A 6,000-nucleotide genomic window follows, 5' to 3' on the forward strand; every position below is an offset into this window, starting at 1 on the left:
ACATTTAATTTAGTATACTAAGTGTGCAGTATTGAATTTTGAAGTTAAACATATATATATGCGGTATACAGTATTTATTTTATGATAATTAAAGTTGTTTCAAGAACAATAAGTTTCCTAAAATAACTGAAATACATTTTATTTTTAAATTATTTCTGATAAAATAAAACCGGTCAGAATCTATCATTTTTAGCTGGTGGGCGGAGCCCAACAGCTTATGCTATGGTGTGTTGAAAAGGAGCTTGTTAACAAGATATCTTTAAAAGTAGTTGTTTGTTCTGCACCATCTTCGTATCTGGTTTCGCGTATGGTTATTACAGATCGGAGCCCTGCAGGTAGGGCGTTAGAATTGTACCTGCTGCCCCTATTGCATGATCGTAAAAGGCGACTAAATTTAGGATCTTTTCTTTTCTTCCTAACTGACTTTATCTTTCCTTGTGCCTTCCTTGGCACCGCCTCACTTTTGGCCTTGCGTTGAGCGTTCGCCCTTGTGAGGAAGGCTCTGGGTTCTGTCCCCTGGCCGAGACACACCAAAAGTCTATAAAAGTGGTAGTTTCTGCTCCTGCTTAGCGCTCAGAAAACGGGGAGTAGGACGACTGGTTCGCCCGTTGTCAGTATAATGTGACCGGGGTGGGGTGTGTTGCTTGGTGTCTTCGGCGGCATGCTTCAGTGATATAGCACTATAAAAAGGGCAACAGTTCCACTATACAAGAAGACACAACATGAATATACCGCAGTCTCCCAAGACACGCACCTCGCACGGCATACATGCGGCACACCGCATGCATGGGAGGCCGTCCTTACTGACCATAGCTGTTAATAGGACGTTAATGAATCAAACAAAAAAACAAACAAAGCAGATAGTGAATAATAAGGGTTTACTTATGGCTAAGACTCTCGTCTCAAAGACAGGTAGGAATGTCACCTTAGCAGTCCTGAACTTAACCTCTCAAGTAGTCAAGTTACAACAGAACACTCATGTAGGGAAAATACAAGTAGTGGAGGAGGTACATAGTGTAGATGATGCTGAACCAGCAGTAGATGACACTAAATTACCTGAACACTTACAATCAGTGTTAGATAGGGTCTCTAATGAGTTAACACCTACTGAAAAGGGTAAAGTTAAATCCCTGTTGACAGAATATCAGGATATATTTTCTGGTACAGATGGTAAACTTGGTCATACAGATATAGTGGAACATAGTATAGATACTGGACAGACACCACTCCTATTAAATTTCCAGCCCGTAGGATAGCTCAGAAACAAAAGGGGATATAACATCTATGTGAGAGAATGGGGTTATAGAACCTAGTAAACAGTCCATGGGCAGCCCCAGTGGTCCTGGTTAAAACAAGAGGCCCAGAGGGCCTGTATCGCTCACCTGGTTTTTTGTTAGTAATTATCACAAGACTCTGACAATTAGAACAAGAGGCCCAGAGGGCCTGTATCGCTCACCTGGTTTGTAATGCCAAGTAATTTTCTGAATACAGGTTCATTGTTTCTTAGTAATTATCACAAGACTCTGACAATTAGAACAAGAGGCCCAGAGGGCCTGTATCGCTCACCTGGTTTGTAATGTCAAGTCATGTTCTGAATACAGGTTCATTGTTTCTTTTCTGAAGGAATTTGAATATTTACCTCTTATTTTCCTATTGGGCCCCGCCCCTCCTGCCCCCGGGGGGGGGGGGGGTCAGAGCCAAAATTTATACAAGTTCTGTTCCCCTTCCCCCAAGGATATTTGTGGCCAAATTTGGTTACAATCCATGCAGAACTCTAGGACAAGTAGCGATTTATAGGATTTACCTCTATTTCCCCTATTGGGCCCCGCCCCTCCTGCCCCAAGGGTCAGGGCCAAAATTTATACAAGTTTCTTTCCCCCTTCCCCCAAGGATGTTTGTGGCCAAATTTGGTTACAATCCATGCAGAACTCTGGGACAAGTAGCGATTTATAGGATTTACCTTTATTTCCCCTATTGGGCCCCGCCCCTTCTGCCCCCGGGGGGGTCAGAGCCAAAATTTATACAAGTTCTGTTCCCCTTCCCCCAAGGCTGTTTGTGGCCAAATTTGGTTACAATCCATGCAGAAACTCTAGGACAAGTAGCGATTTATAGGATTTACCTCTATTTCCCCTATTGGGCCCCGCCCCCTCCTGCCCCCAGGGGGGTCAGAGCCAAAATTTATACAAGTTCTGTTCCCCTTCCCCCAAGGATGTTTGTGGCCAAATTTGGTTTACAATCCATGCAGAACTCTAGGACAAGTAGCGATTTATAGGATTTACCTCTATTTCCCCTATTGGGCCCCGCCCCCTCCTGCCCCCGGGGGGTCAGAGCCAAAATTTATACAAGTTCTGTTCCCTTCCCCCAAGGCTGTTTGTGGCCAAATTTGGTTACAATCCATGCAGAACTCTAGGACAAGTAGTGTTTTATAGAATTTACCTTTATTTTCCCTATTGGGCCGCGCCCCTCCTGCCCCCGGGGGGTCAGAGCCAAAATTTATACAAGTTCTGTTCCCCTTCCCCCAAGGATGTTTGTGGCCAAATTTGGTTAAAATCCATGCAGAACTCTATGACTAGTAGCGATTTAAAGGAAATGTTGACGGACGGACAGACGGACGACGGACGCCGCGCCATGACATAAGCTCACCGGCCCTTCGGGCCAGGTGAGCTAAAAACATGAACCGTGACATCCCTATCGTTTATATGGAAATAGCCAAATTGACCACTTTTGACCCGCCCCTCAGGCCCCCGGGGGGTCTAAGCCCTATCATTTGCACAATTTTGAATTCCCACACTATAAGGATACTACCATTGTATTATGGGTGCTATAACGTGCTTAGTTTCAGAGAAGAAGTCGTTTATATGGAAATAGCCAAATTCGCCCTTTTGACCCGCCCCTCAGGCCCCCTGGGGGTCAGCCCCATCATTTGTACAATTTTGAATCCCCATCCTATAAGGGATGCTACCATTGCATTATGGGTGCTATCCCATGCTTGGTTTCAGAAAAGAAGTTGTTTATATGGAAATAGCCAAATTGAACCTTTTGACCCGCCCCTCAGGCCCCCCGGGGGTCAGCCACATCATTTGTACAATTTTGAATCCCCACCCTATAAGGATGCTACCACTGCATTATGGGTGCTATCCCATGCTTGGTTTCAGAGAAGAAGTCGTTTATATGGAAATAGCCAAATTGAACCCTTTTGACCCCGCCCCTCAGGCCCCCGGGGGGTCAGCCACATCATTTGTACAATTTTGAATCCCCTACCCTATAACGATACTAACCATTGCATTATGAGTGCTATCTCATGCTTAGTTTCAGAGAAGAAGTCGTTTATATGGAAATAGCCAAATTGACCCATTTGACCGCGCCCCTCAGGCCCCGGGGGGGTCAGCCCCATCATTTGTACAATTTTGAATCCCCACCCTATAAGGATGCTACCATTGCATTATGGGTGCTATCCCATGCTTGGTTTCAGAGAAGAAGTCGTTTATATGGAAATAGCCACATGGACCCCATTTGACCGCGCCCCTCAGGCCCCTGGGGGGTCAGCCCCATCATTTGTACAATTTTGAATCCCACACCTATAAGGATGCTACCATTGCATTATGGGTGCTATCCCATGCTTGGTTTCAGAGAAGAAGTCGTTTATATGGAAATAGCCAAATGGACCCCATTTGACCCCGCCCCTCAGGCCCCCGGGGGGTCAGCCCCATCATTTGTACAATTTTGAATCCCCACCCTATAAGGATGCTACCATTGCATTATGGGTGCTATCCCATGCTTGGTTTCAGAGAAGAAGTCGTTTATATGGAAATAGCCAAATTGACCCCTTTTGGCCCCGCCCTCAGGCCCCTGGGAGGTCAGCCCCATCATTTGTACAATTTTCAGTTAGTAGCCCATAAGGATGCTACCAGCCAAATTTTGTTGAAATCCGACCAGCGGTTATGGAGAAGAAGTCGTGCTCGACCTACGTACGAGGGTACCACCCTATTAGACGTCAGGGTCTATCTTACCGTAACTTACCATGATAATATACTGGGGATGTTTCGTGTACGTATAGCCAAAGCTATATTCCTTGACGCAATTCCAACGAACAATGGTTCATTTCAGCCAGACTAAGATTCCATGGAGTGCAGGGTCGCTGGAGAGGGTCTCCTGGTCGTACCTTACGTATGCTAGTGAACCTCTGAGGGTAATACCTTAGTAAAGGGAGAGGGGCGACAACCTATTACTCTCAAAAACCAGGTAGCTCAGCGTTGTTAGCAAGCATAGGAAATAGATACGCAAAAAGGATCTCTCAACCCATTTGATGGGACCTCGGATTTGAAAGATTTCATTGTATTCTTTTTGAACATGTGTTTCTAAAATGGAATGGCTGGGATCGGGTATGAAAGTCACGCGGCAGCAACAACTAGCAATGTTTTATAACGAGGGAAAGCACTAAGCAATTACTATCAAGAACTTACCCCTACCTTCCCCTTTCTCTAGTCAGGTAGGAAGATTAACACAGAGAGTGAAAATTTTGTTCCTATATTAAAGATTTTTACCAACGCTCGGTATGGGAGTCTAGCGCAAAATGGTGTGCAATTCAGAAGTAGGACAAGAGGGAGGGAGAAGGAGAATTTATACATGTCTTATTGGTAGAGGAGCGCTTTAGGAAACTCAAGTGGCAGCTTTTGCTTTTCCTACATTGTCAGGGTCAGTGACGGGAAATGGCATGTAGTTTGACCAATTCATCAGATGGTTTAGGTAGTCAGTCGAAGCTACGTTAGAGCATGTACAGTTTTTTTAGACACCCCCAGGGGGGGGGGGGGGGGGGCATTTGGATGATGCCATTAGTTCAGCTATAGAATTTGAAGCTTTTTTCTTAAAGAAAAATTCATCTTGGGTCTTTGAGAAAAGCCCAAAAGACTTAAATTCCGAGGCCGCCCATGTGGTTTGTACAAGCCTGTGTTCGTGGAAAGCCCCCAATAAAAAAGCCCGGATGATAGGCAGAGGAACCGGTGAGAAGGAGTTTATGCTGCCATATTAGTTGAAATGCATTTTGAGAAATTAATAAAGAAGAAGAAACTATCATAAAGGAAACAGACCTAAACAGCACAATACAATATTTTAAAACTCCAGCTGTCGGAAGAATAACATGCTTAGACGTGTGTGGGGCAGCTGGGACATTTTTGTCCTATGATCTGTAAGCCAAGCAAAGGAAATGGAAAGTAGGAAAAAGCCGAGGGCAGGGTTGGACCGTTCGAAGCCCGACCGAGCTTGTTCAGACGCGCCTCAAAGAGTCTGTTGACCGTTAGAAGGGCCTTTTATTATCTTAGGTTTTGAGATGCGGGTTCAACCTGCAGAAATGTCTGTGTAATTAGAGTTCATCTATTAGAATCGGGTCCATAACTAACTTTCTTGTTTTAGCAGTTGTAGGGGGTCGTCAGTTAGCAATTTTTACACTACCATCAGATATTTATAAACAGGCATCATGCCCATCCGAAGGGGACAAGACCGCAGTTGCGAAGTGTGGGGGGGGGGGGGGGGTTCTTAGCATTCATATGGATCTAACTATGCTTCAGGTCATAAAATTTTGTAATGTTCCTGGGGAGATGCGAGGGGTGAGCAGACTTTGTGTGTAGGAGAGGGAGGGATAGCTAGGATTCGGTTGACGGATTGAAGGCTATAGTGGCCCAGTTGGAAGGTTTGACAGGGATTATAGTGTGTTCACGATTTCTTTACCAAGAATAGGGGTGAGTTGAATTTTGGAGATAATACCTCTCAATGGGCCAAATGGTGAAGGTTAGCCCAATAAAGAACTGTAAGTGTGCCAGTGTTAGAGTTACTGAGACAGTTGTTATACCTGAGAACTCGGAATGCTATTTCCCAGGGTATGTTAGATGGGGACATTGATAGTGATATTGGAATAGTTGAGCCAATGCAGATAGTGAATAATAAACGGAGTTTACTTATGGCTAAGACTCTCGTCTCAAAGACAGGTAGGAATGTCACCTTAGC

This window comes from Argopecten irradians, unplaced genomic scaffold (genome assembly GCF_041381155.1).
Source record: "Argopecten irradians isolate NY unplaced genomic scaffold, Ai_NY scaffold_0075, whole genome shotgun sequence".
Lineage (NCBI taxonomy): Eukaryota > Metazoa > Mollusca > Bivalvia > Pectinida > Pectinidae > Argopecten > Argopecten irradians.